General features: G+C 31.9%; 1 long non-coding RNA gene across 1 annotated transcript; it reads right to left on the bottom strand.

Moving 5' to 3' along the window:
- Window positions 1-9780: 9780 nt before the first annotated feature.
- Window positions 9781-19999, bottom strand: LOC143244368 (uncharacterized). The gene is made up of 3 exons (XR_013025043.1): window positions 19993-19999; window positions 16541-16592; window positions 9781-10967 (listed from the first exon to the last, which is right to left on the bottom strand). It is a non-coding gene; the product is annotated as an uncharacterized LOC143244368 (long non-coding RNA).
- Between the last annotated feature and the right edge of the window lie 1419 nt (window positions 20000-21418).

Below are 21418 nucleotides of genomic sequence, written 5' to 3' on the forward strand. Positions count from 1 at the left end.
AATGAAGTTAAAAAGAAATCAGTTCTACAACGTATCTGAAATCACGTATAATCAAATAGTTAAACTTCAACAGTTACAGTTTGAGTAAGGTATCTGGAAATCAACGTATAATCCAAATGAAGTTAAACTGTCGTTAGAAATAGGATTCAACGTATAATCCAAATGAAGTTAAACTTCAAAAAGAAATCAGTTTTCTGATACAGTTTGAGTAAGGTATCTGGAAATCAACGTATAATCCAAATGAAGTTAAACTTCAAAAAGAAATCAGTTTTCTGATACAGTTTGAGTAAGGTATCTGGAAATGTAGCCATGTTTAAAAAGTACCGGATTTTGTATTTGTATTTCTCTCTAGAGGACCGTTATATTGGTTTTGTTCTTGTAATATATACGTAATGCATTACGTAGTCATAAATATTTCATTTTGGAATTAAAAAACAACAGTATACAATGTATTATTATATATATAGGACGTTCTCGTTCATTTAACCTTTGCTACATGAGAAACACACCTGATTAATGAAATAAGTTACCATATATATTAACTGCTTGGTTCATTTTTTAATTTTGAGGGCTCTCTGCGCTAGCTGTTCAGCGTACAAACCTTTGTGAAAGCATTGTTATCACAATATTAGTATCTATGCGTTTTTCATATGACCAAAATATGCTGACATCATTTTCATGGATAATCCCAAACAATTCTTATAAATACAGACACCACCTGTGATTTAAATACCGCACTCCCATACACGTGGGGTACAAGTATCTTTATTTATGACTAATAACATACTTAGTTTCGAAGTAATGGCGTTTGTAATTATTCTGTAACGTTCTAAAACAGTGTGTTCATTCCATTGTTACGCTCATTATTAAATTAATAACATAAATGTTGCGAGATTTGTCAGAGTCAACATTTCTCACACAGAAGCTTCTATTTTTTTTGTGAAGTAAATGTTTTATCAGAGCGAGATCTGTGCATATATGTAATAGGTTAAGCTTGGTCCAATAGCCAGCGTGAATCCGAAGACTCATGGTTCGTGACCCGTTGCTGCAAAGTCGCACTCTGTACTTTACAATCCCATTTTACAATATATGCTGAGGCAAGAATTGCTCAAAAGAGTTTGGTGGATGCTGTTGGCTAGTCGTTTATTATATATTTTCAAATTAATAACGGCTATACGCATTTGACCATTTGGGCTTCTTTGCGCGAAAATTCTGAAACTTAACAAAGTAGAACTAACTGATATTCACGTATACATCCAATATAGCATATTCACGAGTTGATCTGGATCGTACAAAGAAGCTTCACAAAGAATTGAGGTTCACTTTTGTTTCGTTGTTAATGTTTGTTTTGTTCTTTTGACGTAAACTGTAACCGTATAGTCTAATATAGCACGTGAACTTTATAGACTTGTAGATAAATTAACATTCCAAACACTTATATTTTTTACGTTCATTTCCGTAGACACTATAGTATTCATAATGATTTACTGATTGGTTCTGAAAGTTATTACTTTTGGTTATAATGATGGTAAATATCTGAAGTCAGTTAATTACTTTGTGTTCGCGAACAAGGTTCGTGTCATCACATCTCCGTATTAAAAACTAACAGACTTTTAATTTTTTTAACAAATGTTGACTTTTCTCTAGGATGGATCTAAACATGCTTTTTGAATATATATAAAGTAGGCATATAAAGAAAGTAATTTCCGTAAATAGACTTATTATATTGTGTGTATTACTCATCGGAATGTTCAAGAACGTTTCTAAACATCACTGGTTTATCGGTGTCTTTATTCTACGTTGTAATAGAACATTCTGTTATACTGATAAAAACATTATACATTTGTATTTACCAGCTGCACGTCTAACACCAGTGATTAATGTTGTTACACTTTGATACAGTTGCACTCTCTAACCCCAGTGATTAATATTGTTACACTTTGATTCAGCTGTACTCTCTAACACCTGCAATTAATATTGTTACACTTTGATTCAGCTGTACACTCTAACACCTGTAATTAATATTATTACACTTTAGTTCAGTTATACTCTCTAACACTGTGACTCACAATGTTACACTTTAGTTCAGCTATACTCTCTAACACTGTGACTAACAATGTTACACTTTAGTTCAGCTATACTCTCTAACACTGTGACTAACAATGTTACACTTTAGTTCAGCTATACTCTCTAACACTGTGACTAACAAAGTTACACTTTAGTTCAGCTATACTCTCTAACACTGTGACTAACAATGTTACACTTTAGTTCAGCTATACTCTCTAACACTGTGACTAACAATGTTACACTTTAGTTCAGCTATACTCTCTAACACTGCGACTAACAATGTTATACTTTAGTTCAGCTATACTCTCTAACACCTGTAATTAATATTATTACACTTTAGTTCAGCTATACTCTCTAACACCTGTAATTAATATTATTACACTTCAGTTCAGCTATACTCTCTAACACTGTGACTAACAATGTTACACTTTAGTTCAGCTATACTCTCTAACACTGTGACTAACAATGTTTTACTTTAGTTCAGCTATACTCTCTAACACCTGTAATTAATATTATTACACTTTAGTTCAGCTATACTCTCTAACACCTGTAATTAATATTATTACACTTTAGTTCAGCTATACTCTCTAACACTGTGACTAACAATGTTACACTTTAGTTCAGCTATACTCTCTAACGCTGTGACTAACAATGTTACACTTTAGTTCAGCTATACTCTCTAACACTGTGACTAACAAAGTTACACCTTGACTCCTTTAAACTAATTCCAAGATATCACGTTTACCGTGTTCTGTGAAATTTGTTGAATTATCTTTAATATAGTATTTAATGTTTTAAGCTTTTAGAAAAACAGATTAAATTTGCTATAAGTTATTACCAATATTTCACAACAAAGGTAAGAAACACGATTATTACTACCGAACTTTATAGAATTTTTCGAAATTAAATTTCATAATAAACATTCTTCATAAAAATTACTTTTACATGACAAGGGGACGTGAAACTTTGGTTTTTGAAGTGAAAAAGACATAACAATACAGCGTGTCTTGCAATTTAAAAATACTAATAACACTTTATGTTTTACCCATATTTATATCTAACAGACATAACAATACAGTGTGTCTTGCTGTTTAAAAATACTAATAACGCTTTGTGATTTACCCATATTTGTATCTAACAGATATAACAATACAGCGTGTCTTGCAATTTAAAAATACTAATAACACTTTATGTTTTACCCATATTTATATCTAACAGACATAACAATACAGCGTGTCTTGCTGTTTAAAAATACTAATAACGCTTTGTGATTTACCCATATTTATATCTAACAGATATAACAATACAGCGTGTCTTGCTGTTTAAAAATACTAATAACGCTTTGTGATTTACCCATATTTATATCTAACAGATATAACAACACAGCGTGTTTTGCTGTTTAAATATACTAATAACGCTTTGTGATTTACCCATATTTGTATCTAACAGATATAACAACACAGCGTGTCTTGCTGTTTAAAAATACTAATAACACTTTATGTTTTATACATATTTATATCTAACAGACATAACAACACAGCGTGTCTTGCTGTTTAAAAATACTAATAACGCTTTGTGATTTACCCATATTTGTATCTAACAGATATAACAATACAGCGTGTCTAGCTATTTAAAAATACTAATAACGCTTTGTGATTTACCCATATTTATATCTAACAGAGATACCAACACAGCGTGTCTTGCTATTAAAAAATACTAATAATGCTTTGTGTTTTATACATAGTTATATCTAACAGACATAACAATACAGCGTGTCTAGCTATTTAAAAATACTAATAACGCTTTGTGATTTACCCATATTTATATCTAACAGATATAACAACACAGCGTGTCTTGCTATTAAAAAATACTAATAATGCTTTGTGTTTTATACATAGTTATATCTAACAGACATAACAATACAGCGTGTCTAGCTATTTAAAAATACTAATAACGTTTTGTGATTTACCCATATTTATATCTAACAGATATAACAATACAGCGTGTCTCGCTATTTAAAAATACTAATAATGCTTTGTGATTTATACATATTTATATCTAACAGATATAACAATACAGCGTGTCTCTCTATTTAAAAATACTAATAAAGGTTTGTGTTTTATCCATGTTTATATCTGACAGATATTATGTTGGTTTTATGTGTTGTAGTTATAAAACTAGTATCGTATTGTACTTAATATTTATAATTCACAAGAACAAGTGATAACCATTGTTCAGATGGTTGAGCCTATCAACCATTTTCACAATAAGAAAATCAACAGTTTTTCTTTACAAAGGATTTCAACCTGACATTAAATAATGAAAGCTGTGAATGATAATTCAAGTTTGTAGTTTTCACCAATAACGCTTTTCATCTGCCTGTAACTGTCAAGGAAGGCTTTTATCTGGTCCAGCTTTATATACATTGATTTGGTAGATTTAAATCTTATATCGACTGATATCAGTTCACATATACGTTCTGTTGTCTTCGCTTCACTAAAAAATGGAAATCATGTTTTTCGTTATTATTGGTGTTTAGTTACTGTTGGATCCTTACTTAAGCATGGCTTATGTATATATATTAAACGGTTTACAATTCGAATTACGTCACACCACGAGAGTGTTCAGTTTCAAAAGATACTGAAAATTAGTTTTCTTTGTGATGTAATAGGTAGTTTTTTTAGCACGTGTAATCATAGCTGATAGCACGTTTTCTGTGATATTTTTATGTGTAACGTGTATCCATGTATTTTCAGCTATTTCCTGTAAGCGTTTTTACATATCTGATTTGAAATTAAAAGTGAATATCAGCTGAAAATATCGGTTCACTTTACAAAGAAAGATATAAACATTTTTTATCCTAGTTATTTTTAATATCATGCCAGGGTATCGAGTATATCTGTCTTAACGGTCACAGTTCTAACATGTCCTTTTAACACATAGGTGTCAGACTTAAGGAATACAAACAGTTATGATAAACTGGTTTCCTTTATTCATGTTTGTGGTATATTTAAATTGTCGGTTTTATTACATTACATCATCTTACGAAATTGTGTTCATTAAAATCTGTTTCAATTTATAGATTTGACGAAAAATAAAATATTATTTCGATTTTCAAAAATATTTCAGTCAGATGTGACACTTACAAATAACTACGTTTTAAAAATGGTCACTATGGGATATCGAACCCCGGATTTTATTGATGTAATTCCGTAGATTTAACTTTTAACTCGTGAGCATTTAAGAGACAGACTTATATTATTTAATTTCGTACATATAAACTATATTATAATTAAAATAATCTCCGTATCTTTATAACCTGTTTATATAATTGTCATTTTCTTAGATAAAGCGACCTCTATAAAATTAAATATCCCCTTGTTGTCGTTTTTAGTACATACATATAAATCGAGATTAAAACCAGTTTAACGTCAAGTGTAATACAGAAATACTTTATACCTTTCAGTAGTATTAAGAGTTTCATATTTTTCTTGTTCTTAGGTGAGATAAGCAGTCGTTAAAGTGAAGTCGTTCCATTTACAGCTAAAACATTTCACATCTTTACTCAATATACACATACATTTACTATTACAACTGTTAGTTCCACTTACAGCTAAAACATTTCACATCTTTACTCAATATACACATACATTTACTATTAGAAGTGTAAGTTCCATTTACAGCTAAAACATTTCACACCTTTAGTCAATATACACATACATTTACTATTAGAAGTGTAAGTTCCATTTACAGCTAAAACATTTCACACCTTTACTCAATATACACATACATTTACTATTAGAAGTGTAAGTTCCATTTACAGCTAAAACATTTCACACCTTTACTCAATATACACATACATTTACTATTAGAAGTGTAAGTTCCATTTACAGCTAAAACATTTCACACCTTTACTGAATATACACATACATTTACTATTAGAAGTGTAAGTTCCATTTACAGCTAAAACATTTCACACCTTTACTCAATATACACATACATTTACTATTACAACTGTTAGTTCCACTTACAGCTAAAACATTTCACACCTTTACTGAATATACACATACATTTACTATTACAACTGTTAGTTCCACTTACAGCTAAAACATTTCACATCTTTACTCAATATACACATACATTTACTATTAGAAGTGTAAGTTCCATTTACAGCTAAAACATTTCACATCTTTACTCAATATACACATACATTTACTATTAGAAGTGTAAGTTCCATTTACAGCTAAAACATTTCACACCTTTACTCAATATACACATACATTTACTATTACAACTGTTAGTTCCACTTACAGCTAAAACATTTCACGTCTTTACTCAACATACACATACATTTACTATTACAACTGTCAGTTCCACTTACAGCTAAAACATATCACACCTTTACTCAATATACACATACATTTACTATTAGAAGTGTAAGTTCCATTTACAGCTAAAACATTTCACACCTTTACTCAATATACACATACATTTACTATTAGAAGTGTAAGTTCCACTTACAGTTAAAACATTTCACACCTTTACTCAATATACACAAACATTTACTATTCCAACAGTTAGTTCCACTTACAGCTAAAAAATTTCACACCTTTACTCAATATACACATACATTTACTATTAGAAGTGTAAGTTCCATTTACAGCTAAAACATTTCACACCTTTACTCAATATACACATACATTTACTATTAGAAGTGTAAGTTCCATTTACAGCTAAAACATTTCACATCTTTACTCAATATACACATACATTTACTATTAGAAGTGTAAGTTCCACTTACAGCTAAAGCATTTCACATCTTTACTCAATATACACATACATTTTCACAGATACATGAAATAAGATTTTACTAGTATTTTTCATTTATCAGCAGTTTAATGAAACATTTTTTTAAAAATATTATTACATTTTGTATTTACGATTATTAAAAAACTATTTTTATCATAAATGAGAGTTAGGCTTACTTCAATTTGAGAGTGAAGTAGAGAGTTATTAGTGAAATCTATTCGTTTGAGCGTCATAAAAAAATTTATAGTTAGCGTATATATTAAAAGCGAAACTAACTTGAACTTACGTCTGGAAACAACTTCATGGCAGGTGTACATGCCAACTTTTACAGTTCTTCTTTTGACTGGCTTCTGCTCTAACTTACTTGTTAAAAAAAACAATTATCATAAAGTATAAAAATCAATATAAAAAAAACGAGCTCATGAAGTGATGACGTTTGGTACAAACATGTTCCAAGTTTTAGATATTGTTCTTATCAAGTGATTCTATGTTTTTAAAACTTTTCAAAATAACAGAAACAAACGCAGTTAAACTGTTGAAAATGTGTTTAAAATCGAAAATACCCAACTGATTGGTAAAACTATCCTTAATGTTTATAAGTAAGAACAAAATGAAAGCATATTTAAATAACTAAACTTGTTGTTTTCAGTTTTTCTTAAAGTATGTTGCTTGCTCCAATTGAAAATGAGTATTAATACAATCTATGTATGAGAGCAAATAAATCAGAGACTAAAATAATGAAACACAGCACAAACTCCAATGAATACTGTGCTTAAAAAGCCTCGCTATTTCAGCATAAACCACTGTTTTAAATGCTAAATCTAACTCCAAGCTACCTATACTAAATTGCATTATCTAAGTTAATTTGTTTTTATTTGACACTATGATTTGTCTACATACGGTCGCTCATATTTCTTTACAATATTGTTCTTATAGTGCATATTTACAGGGTTTTTAACATATGGTTGATGCACATATAATTAACAGATATCAAAGTGAAAAATGCCATCACATCAAAAAACTTTATCTGAACTTTAGTAACTGATTTTAATATCTCATAGAATGGCACTTGGACAACGAATTAGTGAAGTTTTCTGATCAGAACAAACGTAATTTCTGATGCATTTATTTTTTAAATGATTGTACAATGTAAATGTGTGTATATATATATATATAAAGAAGAGCTCGTTTTTATAAGCTGACATCTTCGTTTTAAAATAAAACCTTATATTTATGGTTACAGTCAATCAATTCTGTACTCACTGCCCATTTCTTTCCTAAGTTTCTTCTTTTGTTTTCGGGTTAGGAATTGAGATCACGAGGTTTACCGATTTCACGAGAGATTTTTTTTTCCGAGTGCTTCTGCAGATTAACGCCAAGGTTTGTAAGTGAGGTGGCGAAATAGATACCTCTGCTAGAGAATCGTCATGGATACGGTGTAATAAACACACCCTTCTTTTATCACCGTACACCGTATTAAGCGTCAGAGTAAACACGACAATACTTGTGAACTAAGTTTCAAAATCAAACTGATGCGTAAAACTATCAATATCTAAGGTACTGTTTATTCAAAACCACTGAGATAAATAGAAAATTGTTTGTTTGTTTTGAATTTCGAGAGCTATCTCCGCTAGCCGTGCCTAATTTAGCTGTGTAAGACAAGACGGGAGGCAGCTAGTCATCACCACCCAACTCAAACTCTTAGACTACTATTTTACCAACGAATAGTGGGATTGACCGTCACATTATAACGCCCCCAGGCTGAAAAGGCGACTGGGATTCGAACTCGTAACCCTCGGATTACGAGTCGAACGCCTTAACACGCTTGGCCATGCAGGGCCAAATATAAAATAAATACAATTCCCTCTTTAGCCAAAGACATCTGTTTTGTTTTCTGCCTTTATTAACATAAACTTCCATTGATTCTCAGAAACTAACAGCTGACATCAGTGACGGTTCTCGTTGTTTAATGAGCAAAGTTACATCTAATGTCGCTGAAGTGAAGTAATGTTACAAATTACGTCCACTGATTGTTTAAAATAGTAATATATACCCTTCTTTTCAAAAGACTCCTAAACAACTAATGATTAATGTGGTGTTTAAAAACACAGTAAACTTAATACTGTTGCCTCTTAAAATATAATTAAGTAAGTTTACGCTTTATCAGAAAAAAACATTTTACAGAGTAAGTTGTTAGGATGATTGAACCTTAATACAAGTGTAAAATAAAACAAGACATATTCAGGTCAATTTTATATTATTTTGGTGATTATGAGCTTAATGAATACAATTTCATCTCATCAAAACTAAGATAATTGTTTGTTTGGAATTAAACACAAAAAATACACAATCGGTTATCTGTGCTTTGCCAACCACACGTATCGAAAGTGCGTTTTCAGTGATGTGAATCCGCAGACATACCGCCGTGCTACTGAGCCTACTTGAAGAAAAAAATAAAAGCGGATACCGTCTAACTTTGTGGATTGTGATCTTTACGTTATTTGAAATAATTGCTAATTAATTCCAAAAAGAAAAAAAAAAATTACGTAGAAATACCTTTTGTTACTTTATCGAAAAATTATTAATAAAATTACGACGCAAAATGAAACTGTGACAACGACTGTAATTGTTCGGTTTAGCATGACTAGAAAACGGAAAACATTCACAGACCAAAACTTAAACTATGCAGTAAATGATGTACACAAGTTAGAATTTTTCGTTGTCTCTCAAAATTGGCCCGGCATGCATGGCCAAACGTGTTAAGGCGTGTGACTCGTAATCTGAGGGTCGCGGGTTCGCACCCCCTTCGCGCCAAACATGCTCGCCCTTTCAACCGTGGGGGGGGTTATAATGTTACGGTCAATCCCACTATTCGTTAGTAAAAGAGTAGCCCAAGAGTTGGCGGTGGGTGGTGATGACTAGCTGTCTTCCCTGTAGTCTTACACTGCTAAATTAGGGACGGCTAGCACAGATAGCCCTCGAGTAGCTTTGTGCGAGATTCAAAAAACAAACAAACAAACTCTCAAAATTTGTAGTCCAGATATAGCGGAGGGATTTACACATTTTGATAAATGTTAAAAACAAACGCAAAGATGAAACGTTGGTTTTAAATAAAAATATAATATTTTGTATTTATCTGGAGTGTAAGGGTCGTTTTTTCGTAACTTTTATCGGCTTTAAGAACACATACGAAAGTTACATATTTTTATAACTAAATGAATTGTTGGCAGACTTTTAGCTCAGTTATCTTATTTTACTGGCTTTATTACACTTTGTTTACTTGGAACACAGGGTATTTTACACACATATATATAAAACAATACTTATTAAATATCTAGTTTCGTATTGTTAACACATAATACCCGTTTGTATTTTCAACGTTAAATAACACTAATATTAAAGCTAGTGTTTTAAACTGCTCTATGCCAACAGAAATTCAAACGTTATTTCATTGGAATATTTGCATATAATTCTATATTTTTAATTTAATCACAGAATTATAAAATGCTAGATAACTTTGCCATTAATTTGTTATGAATTATACAGTTTTCTCTCTCACATACAACGAGGTCAGCGACCACAATGGTACGTTCTTTGTTTCATACTGGTTGGTATTCGAACAATGTCTGGAAAGAGCACTTCAATCAGATGCGTAATAATAAATTATGTTTTTTTGTTCATTTCTGCTCAAAACATGGCTGTCTCACAGATGTACCTGATAAAGTAAAATCGTATTTGCCTCACTAAAGTGATATCTATATTTTGGTCTTGAAAGAAATAAAATGAAAGAACAGAGGTCACTTGACTGTAGCTTTTACACTCACGATAAAAAGGGGTCGTTTCACAGTTATACATGGTACTACCAAGTCAGTAATTTTGTTTATGAATTTTACGTTTTCTCGAGTCACTTATTAAATGTTATATGTATATATTTTTATCAGACTTTGGTGAATGCTCCTAGCGGTGGTCTAACAACAACAGCCATCTTGTTTTGTCCAGATCCAAAAGTCACGTGTTCTTCAATTTTGTTCATTTCCGCCAAGATGACGCCAACTGGACAGCTGCGGTCCTTGGAAACGTGTCTTGAACAACTATAAAACGACAACAGAATAAAGATACGGTCAATATCAAAAGCACAGTCTGATCTGAAAAACGACCAGAGAGGTCAAATAGTCAACTAATGTCATGTCAACAAATGTTATAAAATCAAACGCCATTTATCTTATCATCCAAGTCTGCTATTGGCTAAGAGGATCCACTCAAGCTTTTGAAACGATAGGACGTTTCTACCATCCAAGTCCGCTATTGGACAGGCCAATCTTCTCAAGCTATTGAAACGATAGCGTGTTTGTAGGATTTGTTTTAGAAAATAAATATTGTACGTTTGGAGTTTTATGGTACAATTTTATTGTTTTATCGTAAAGTTGAAGGAACAAAGTTAAAGAATTTTAAGTGATATAAAAAGCGACCTATTTCTACCAATATTAGTGGTCTTTACTGAACAACGAATTTCTTCCTTTAAACTCGCAACCGTCTCGTGAGGTCATTTCAGCAATAACTTACGAAAGTGAAATTAAATTACAAAACAATGCTTATAATTCACACTTCTTTTTCCGTATTGAATATATTAAGCATTGTTCACTGTGGCAACAGTAGAAGTTCAAATGGTAGTACGAAAATTCTATATTTCTGTAAACTGGAAACATGGCGTCAAATCTAATTTCGGTTTTCTACCTTCATTTCACGATGTAACATCGTATCGCCTTTGACCATACTGTGTGGTATGCTTTTACTTTGAATAGTATAACGGAAATTTGACTTTATAAATCCAATAAATATGAGCATAATTCTTTTATTTATTTTTTCATATAAATACCTCTAAGATATATCTAACCATCCGTAAAACACAAACACACACTTTTGATCTAAGATATAAGTATATACATGTTTCTTTTAATACGAGGTAACCCAAAAAAAAGCTATTTACGCTGTGTAGGCCGTGAAGATCAAAGACTGAACTTTAGTGTTGTAAGACCTTTAACTTATCGTTGAACCATCAGTAAAGAATCGTTAACAAGTTTCTGTTTAATGTCTCCATATCAGCGAATTACATAAAGTACCTAATCCAATTAAATAAAAGGAGTGGAGCTTTTCTAACTGACATTTGTTGTTATTTAGGTATATACTACTTTGTGAGATTTTGGTTTCAAAACGAAAAAAAAAAATTGTTTTACCTCACGTAGAATGTTTGAAACATAGAAAGTGTTTTAAAAGAGACGAGCAGGAAACAGTTAATTCATTTAACAATAAGGTTTAAAGTAACTGAGCTGCTTCGTCTCAGTTGATTTGTTTGTTTTGAATTTCGCGCAAAGCTATTCGAGGGCTATCTGCGCTAGTCGTCCCTAATTTAGCAAAGACTAGAGGGAAGGCAGCTAGTCATTACCACCCACCGCCAACTACTCTTTTTACAACGAATAGTGGGATTGACCGTCATAACGCCCCCACGCCTGAAAGGGCGAGCATGTTTGGTGCGACCGGGATTCGAACCCGCGACCCTCTGATTACCAGTCGAACCCCTTAACACGCTTGGCCATGCTGGGCCATCCCAGTTGATATACCAGGTCTTTCACCTCTCACAACAAACATAGAGCGTAGTGCAATTTCTCGAAATGTTGTAATGAAATATAATGCTTGTTATTTGTTGTTTTTTTACGCTATTTTGTACATTTGTTTTTCAAATCGTATAATCAACACTAAAATAATATTTTCGTCTCTATTTGTATAGTGACTGCAATAAGAAAAAAATCGAAGTTTCTTAAAATAATAAAATAATATTATTTGTGTTCATTGTGAAAGAACTAAACGTACTTTAATTAATTGGAAGTTTTGAATAGACAAAGTTGGATTTTTGCCAAGTAAGTATTTACTCTTTAATATCACTGAAAGTATATCTTTCACAGATACGATTATAGCTTTTTAACAGAATTCAATGTTTTGATAAATAAATATTTAGTAGTCTATATCACTACCAGTGTATCTTTCACAGATACGATTATAGCTTTTTAAACAGAATGCAATGTTTTGATAAATAAATATTTAGTAGTCTATATCACTACCAGTGTATCTTTCACAGATACGATTATAGCTTTTTAAACAGAATTCAATGTTTTGATAAATAAATATTTAGTAGTCTATATCACTACCAGTGTATCTTTCACAGATACGATTATAGCTTTTTAAACAGAGTTCAATGTTTTGATAAATAAATATTTAGTAGTCTATATCACTACCAGTGTATCTTTCACAGATACGATTATAGCTTTTTAAAGAGAATTCAATGTTTTGATAAATAAATATTTAGTAGTCTATATCACTACCAGTGTATCTTTCACAGATACGATTATAGCTTTTTAAACAGAATTCAATGTTTTGATAAATAAATATTTAGTAGTCTATATCACTACCAGTGTATCTTTCACAGATACGATTATAGCTTTTTAAACAGAGTTCAATGTTTTGATAAATAAATATTTAGTAGTCTATATCACTACCAGTGTATCTTTCACAGATATGATTATAGCTTTTTTAAAACAGAACTTGATGTCTTAGTAGATTAATATTTACACTTTAATACCACTGAAAGTATATGCTTCACAGATACGATTATAGTTTGTTTGTTTTTTTATGCTCTAAGGAATAACGTTTTGGTGAATACTTTATCAGACCAGTATTTTAATATCCTTTGTTCAGTTACATTCATCTTCGAAATATGGGTTGTGTTTACCGTACAACCATTCATTTGATTGGGTGAAAAGCACTTTTAATGAGTAAACGAGTCTTAAAAATCAGTGAAGTAGAAAAAAAATGGTTACATTTATTTTATGAACAACATAAACCATACAACTATTTAGTTTCAAAGACGGGAATTTAGCAACTGTAATTGAGCTATTCTTTGAAGTGGAAAATTCTTTGTTGGTGGCTCCACCTGAAAATTCAAAACCTGCCATTCAGGTTACTAAATGAACTCATATAATGGTTTATGGCACTCTGATATCATAAGAGTTAAGAGTAAGCAGGATAGTGGCACCAGGAATTTTCACAAGTAAAAACACATTTCAGAATAGCCAAAGAGCGTTATTCTAAACGTGAGGCTAGTGTGTGAAGACGACAGACAATGTACATCTTCCCGTTGTAGTTATGAACCTCCCCGAAGGTAAGGTATTTGTCCTGGTATGTTTTTGACTGTTTCATTGCACTGTACCAGTGTTTAACATTGTTTAAGCGAATGCTGACGTCATTACGATTTCACTTTTACAAATGCACAGATGTTTATGTTTTCGTTGAAACTTTAAATTAATAGTCAATTATAATTATAAACCTTATTATAAACCTAAGGAGTACTTCTGGTCATCAGTTGAGGGGATGCAAGAAATATGACCAAAAGATATTGATTTATTAGGGTTAGTTAAATTTAACTTTGTCACCCAGTCTCTATGGATATAAGGCTTAAAACCAATTTTTTCCAATTTAATATTTGTTTTTCTAGCTTAAGATAGGCCTGGCATGGGCTAGTGGTTAGGGCACTCGATTCGCATTTTGCTTGGTCGCGGGTTCAAATTCCCTCCCGAATAGCTATCTTTTGTCCCCCAGTGGCTCAGCGGTATGTCTGCGGACTTACCACGCTAAAAACCGAGTTTCGATACCAGTGGTGGGCAGAGTACAGATAGCCCATTGTGTAGCTTTGTGCTTAATTCAAAACAACAACAACTAGCTTAAGAAAAGTTGCAGAAAAGGCCTAAATTAGTTTATACTCTACCATTACTAAATAACTGAGATATATTTATTTTATCTTTCTGATATTCAGTGAATATTTTTCTTCTAACAAGTATGGTGATACTGAGCAACTGAATAATAATACATAGGGTACACCAATTCCCTCTTTAAGAAAACCCTTTCTAATAATAGATAAATTGTGTTAATTAGCCATCGTTTAGGATTATTCACCGTACTTTAATCACGTCTTTATAATACTTCGTATCATAAATACTCAATTTTATTTATTTTTATTAAAGAATTTCGTATTGTAAAAACATAAATCAGATCAAAGAAAATTATGAAAGAAAAACTCAGTTTTAGATTTAAAATCCGTATTTTTAACTAATGATAGAATCTACACAATTAACAGTGTTTAACCAGTCTTTATTCACAACAAACTCGGTCCGTACACAACAATTTTGTCAGTTAAACAATCACAATATTCTGGAATCATACACAACAAAACCTAATCTATTAAACTTTCACAGCAACCTGAATTCGTACATAAGAGTGATTAACCAATCAGACGTTCCTAACTACCTAGATTCACACACAACAAAACCTAATCTATTAAACTTTCACAGCAACCTGAATTCGTACATAAGAGTGATTAACCAATCAGACGTTCCTAACTACCTAGATTCATACACAACAAAACCTAATCTATTAAACTTTCACAACAACCTGAATTCGTACACTGGAGTGATTAACCAATCAGACGTTCCTAACTACCTAGATTCATACACAATAAAACCTAATCTATTAAACTTTCACAACAACCTGAATTCGTACACAGGAGTGATTAACCAATCAGACGTTCCTAACTACCTAGATTCATACACAACAAAATTTAATCAATTTAAAATTCACACCGAACCAAATTTGTAGAAATTCTTATCTTACCGTTTAGAAAACAGGTTATGCCAAGCATCAGTTTGTAAACTAACATGTTAATATCTCGATATCTGTTGTTTTATTTTCTTATGGACTTAACATGTAGTTTAGAGTGTTCTAAAACAACGGCAAATAAAAGTAAATAACTTGATTCATGGCTGTTTATATCAAACTTTAACTGCAGGCTTAACATTCTCGTTGAGTACCCGTAGCCTTAAGTAGCCTTCATAACAGTAAATTATAAAATATGAAGGTTTGCGTAAGAACGTCACGCAAACATGATTTCCGTTGCTTTTGTACCGTAATATGATATAAACGTATTCACGCAAGCAGACGACGAGTAATCATTATTTAAACTAAGCCTATGTTTTGCAATCACGAATTACTTCGGAATATTTGAAGTATTATTTTATAATGAAGAATAATACTTAAGCTTTAGTTTAAATATATCTTTAATTATAAGAAACGTTAACCTATTTTTCGTTTATTAATATTTTAAACTTTCTTTTGCATGCATGACAATATTTGATTGCAGAATATAGTTTTAGAATCAGACAAATTCGAAATGCTACAACGTAATAGTTAAGCCTAAAAAGGAAATAACTTAGAACTGGAAAAGATTTCAATATATTTCTAGAAAGAAAAGAAACAACTCATATTCTAAATTCAGATTTTTTTATATAAAGAAACACTTTAAAATTAAATTTTAAATAAAAAGTGACACTTGACCTATCCTACAAATACAAAATAAGAATAAATTACTTTTGAGAAATGTATTTTAAATGATGTCGATAAGTTTTAGGGGAGACATTATTAATAAATTTTTGATACCTCTAAGATGTGACTGAAAAAAAAATTATAGGTTCGTAAAACATACTAGTAGATGTCTGTATAGCACACTCTGTAATTATAATTAATTATGACTGGTCTTATAATTAATTATGACTAGGCTTACCTTATATGGCCACAAGCTTTCTTTGCTCCACTTTTTTCTCTTACTTTTGTAACTGAAATATAATATAAATTAAAATAACTCGATAATGTGAGTTTAGCTTTTATTTTTCAGTGTTAGTTTAAAGCGCCCCCCGTGGATCAGGAGTGCAGTTGAAGGCTTATAGGGCTAAAACTGAATTTTTACATCTGTGATAAGCACACTGTAGATAAGTCATTGTTTACCTTTGCGTTTAACAACGAACAAACAAAGTAATTTTCACCAGACTTTTTCAAGCTACTAAACGAAATAATAGTGTAAATTAGAAGTGATTATGAAGGAATTTCAAAGGACATTAAGGAACATCTTATAAGCTTGCATAACTTTAACATGTTCATTTTTAATTTATGATAAACTGAACTTAGCAATGACAGTTATAAGATGCGTTATATTTTATATTAAAGACTTAAATATAAGCCTTCGAATGCGTAGCAGCTGATATCAAAGAATGAGGAAAATTTGGAAAAACAGGATTATAAACTTCTTGTTCCAGTTGACATGATGTCTGGGCTTTCTTCTATCAAATGCTTTTGTCAAAGGATTTTCACGTACTAAGAACTGTTTGTTTTTGAATTTCGCGCAAAACTACACGAGGGCTATCTGCGCTAGCCGTCCCTAATTTAGCGGTGTAAGACTAGAGGGAAGGCAGTTAGTCATCAACCACCCACCGCCAACTCTTGGGCTACTCTTTACCAACGAAAATTAGGATTGACCGTCATATTATAACGCCCCCACGGCTGGGAGGGCGAGCATGTTTAGCGCGACTCGGATGCGAACCCGCGACCCTAAGATTACAAGCGCATGCCTTAACGCGCTCGGCCATGCCGGGCACATGTTTTAAATACATTTTCATAAGTTTATAACACAAGTTCAATGTGAAATGTGTCTGGTAAAGTAAAAAGAAAATAAATCTAAACTTTCAACTCGAGGATACTTAAGTGATGTTTCAACTCCATACATATAAGATATATTTTCATTTAAAATATCAAAGTGTTATATCAACTACATCATATTTTATTTAAAATATATGACATATTTTTATTTAAAATATTTAAGTGTTATATCAACTCCCTATATATATAAAAGACATATTTTTACTAAAAACATTTAAGCGTTGTATCAACTCTATATATTGTTGCAGTTTTTTGTAGTTTCGAGTGTTCTTTCCTTGTCTGTATAACGAATACAGAAGGATTTATATTTGTATTCGACACCAAACAGTTTAACAGTTAGGATATTCCTCGTATTAAGTAAATGTTATAGGCCCGGCATGGCCAAGCGTGTTAAGGCGTTCGACTCGTAATCCGAGGGTCAAGGGTTCAAATCCCGGTCGCACCAAACATGCTCGTCCTTTCAGCCGTGGGGACGTTATAATGTGACGGTCAATTCCACTATTCGTTGGTAAAAGAGTAGCTCAAGAGTTGGCGGTGGGTGGTGATGACTAGCTGCCTTCCCTCTAGTCTTTGCTAAATTAGGGACGACTAGCGCAGATAGCCCTCGAGTAGCTTTGCGCGAAATTCAAAACAAACAAACAAATAAATGTTAAAGGTATTTTGTTATATATACTGTTATTTATTTATTTCGTTTGTTCTTAAGCACAAAACTACATAATGTGCTCTTCTTACCGGTTATCAATGTTATAAGCCTTCAGACTAGCCGCAGAGAGGCTGGAGCCATTAATTATTGAATTGGCCGTAGTTCGTCTTCATTTATCTTAATAACTCCTTGAGGGACTTTTTAGCTAAAAGTAGGGAAAAAATGATTATTTTACACAACGTTGAATAAACTATACTAGCTAGAATAAAACAGGCAAGAAACCAACTCGTTGTATGTTATCAAACTTACGTCAATGGAACACCAGAAAACGTAGAATAACGCTTTAACACTTTGATATACAGTGTGAACATTAACATAAATACAGTGTGATCATTAATATAAATACAGTGTGAACATTAACATAAATACAGTGTGAGCATTAATATAAATACAGTGTGAACATTAATATAAATACAGTGTGAACATTAACATAAATACAGTGTGAACATTAACATAAATACAGTGTGAACATTAATATAAATAAAGTGTGAACATTAACATAAATACAGTGTGAGCATTAACATAAATACAGTGTGAACATTAACATAAATACAGTGTGAACATTAATATCTATATTGATATAAATAACTTCATAAAAACTCACAGATAACATAAGAAAAATTAAAAAGCGTAAGAGAAATAACACTGTATAAGACTTATGACCCTATTTGGTCAAAAAAAAAGAAAACAAATTTCTGATCAACTACCTTCAATTATTTAAGTTTCATAATACAGGATAGTAAAGAACGGTGCACCTGTACATTTGTGAAATTCCAGTTTCGATCTCAACAATTAGTGTATCCATTGCACTGATATTCGTGAATTATGTTTAACCCGCAATTCCAAGAGTTTGCATTGATTCAATCGTAAGGTTCACAAAATCAACACGATCTTGCAAAAATGTCAAAGGTAAACTTGATCGTCTCTGGTTCTGCTATTCAAACATTATTCAAAAGTTAACTTTCAAACTCCTATACCGAAACGGCAAAAATTAGTATTCAAAATACGATAGCAAAACGACAAGAGTTAGCCTTCAAAATCCTGTGGCGAAACAGAAAAAATTAGTTTTCAAAATACCACAGCGAAACTGCAAGAGTTAGCCTTCAAAATACTATCGCGAAACGGAAAGCTTCATGATCATAGGAATAAATGTAAGTTCAAGAATTAAACTTCAAACAAAATACGATACACTATAACCTATAACTCAAGCGCTTTCGAAACGTGGACGTTTCTTCTTCGGGAACACACTTGGAAGTTAAAACATATATTTTAATACGGCATCTAGCTGTTTTTCAGTTATGAACATAATATGTGCAAGTAATATTACAGTGTGTGAACAATTCTCAGAGATATAAGAGGACGGATTTGTTTACCCTGAATCAATGTAAACACAGCAACGTATTTGGCTGTATATCTATCTATTGTCATAGATTTTAGTTTATAAGTAGAAAACTCTCACGGATGTTATAAATTTAATTTTTAAAGTCATGTTTGGACAACACGTATATTTAAAGTAGAAATTCCGGTGCTTATCTCCACTCTATGTTTTCTGGATTTATCTTCAATGATTATGTTTAATTTTTAATGTTTAGAATTTCTCACGATGTTCATTTGTTTACTTTTTTAATCTCTCCATGTATGTATCCGAATATTTCACTAGTTTTAGCTTTAACATTCTTATCACTATGCTAACCAAAGGCAGTTATTAACATGTTTTTATTGATAAACAGAGAACAACGTTAATTAAGTTAACCTGAAGATGACCTCGGAAGGTCGAAACGTTGTTCTCTGCTTATCAATAAAAGTGTTAATACCCATACCAGCCATTCTGAGATGCAAAGTTCTGAACTATTTATTTTACAGTAGATTCACAGTAGAGGATAGTAAATAGCAGATACAATATGCAAGGTTACTGAAAACAAAACCTATGCATTTTGGAGTTCCAGAAGTTATTAAGGATGGAAATAATATTCTGATTCGTCATGTGTACGACACCTTGTGGTTCCATCTGTCATAATCTGAGTCTTAGACTGACGTCATCAGTCAACACATATCTTGAATACAAATAACACTTTGTTACTCAAATGATTTTTTTAACACTTGTACGAATTACTAAAAGCTTGTCACATTTCGTTTAGTTACTTTGTTTGTTTGTGTTGAATTTTGCGCAAAGCTACAGGAGAGCTGATCTGCGCTGCCGTCCCTAATTTAGCAGTATTAGACTAGAGGGAAAGCAGCTAGAAATCTCCACCTACCGCCGACTCTTGGGCTATTCTTTTACCAACAAATAGTGGGATCGACCGTCACTTTAAATAAGGCCCCACGGTTGAAAGGGTGAGCATGTTTGGTGTGACGGAGATTCGAACCCAGGACCCTCAGATTATGAGTCGAGTGCCTTAACCACCTGGCCATGCAGGGCCCTTCGCTTAGTTACACTTGTTAAGTTTAGAGTTATAGTGAATATTCTTTGTAAGACATTTGGTCGGTCCAATGGACATTCAGATAACAGAGGCATTCAAAAGACATCTGGCTGTACGTATCTAGCTCGTGAAGGAATCTACAGAGAAAAAAAAAAAGACTTATTTCTCTGTTTTCACCCCAAATAAGAACTAATAAGCTAATTAATTTTTTTGAATAGTTGCCGTTTGAAAAGCAAATGCGATTCCTGTGTATCATGTTTCTGTCTTCTAAGTTATATGGAATATTATCTTAATATCCGTAGGTTATTATTTTATTTAGTTTGGCATGTTTGATACCCAAAAGATAAACTTCTATCCTTCGTCAACATTTCAACGTTTCGAGATTATTTCAGGAACCGAATTCCGTTTTATCTGGATGAAGTGTTTGTGAGAATTTAAACTAATAGGACGATCTTTGTTTGTTATACACCATAAATTTTAATGGGTAGTTTTAGAACCCATAAAATAACCCTAAAACAATAAGGCATATTTGTGTTTAATTCTGTCCAAACGCTTATAACACGAAGGTTTAAAACGTAGTCGCGTAGGACGATTTCTCAACAGAAAGAGTAACTGAATAGCCATGACGAATATACGTTTTATTGTAATTCTACATGACGTAGCTATTAACACTTTATTCTTTAGAGCAATAGAACAAGTGCTGTAAAAACACACGTAACACAGAGCATATTTTGGTAACTTTTCCTTGATAAGAAGACACTTCATCATGTTGTAAATAGACAATTTATTGGCGAATGAAGAATATACGTTAAAAGACAAAATGAAT

The sequence above is a fragment of the Tachypleus tridentatus genome, chromosome 2, assembly GCF_004210375.1.
Source record: "Tachypleus tridentatus isolate NWPU-2018 chromosome 2, ASM421037v1, whole genome shotgun sequence".
Classification (NCBI taxonomy): domain Eukaryota; kingdom Metazoa; phylum Arthropoda; class Merostomata; order Xiphosura; family Limulidae; genus Tachypleus; species Tachypleus tridentatus.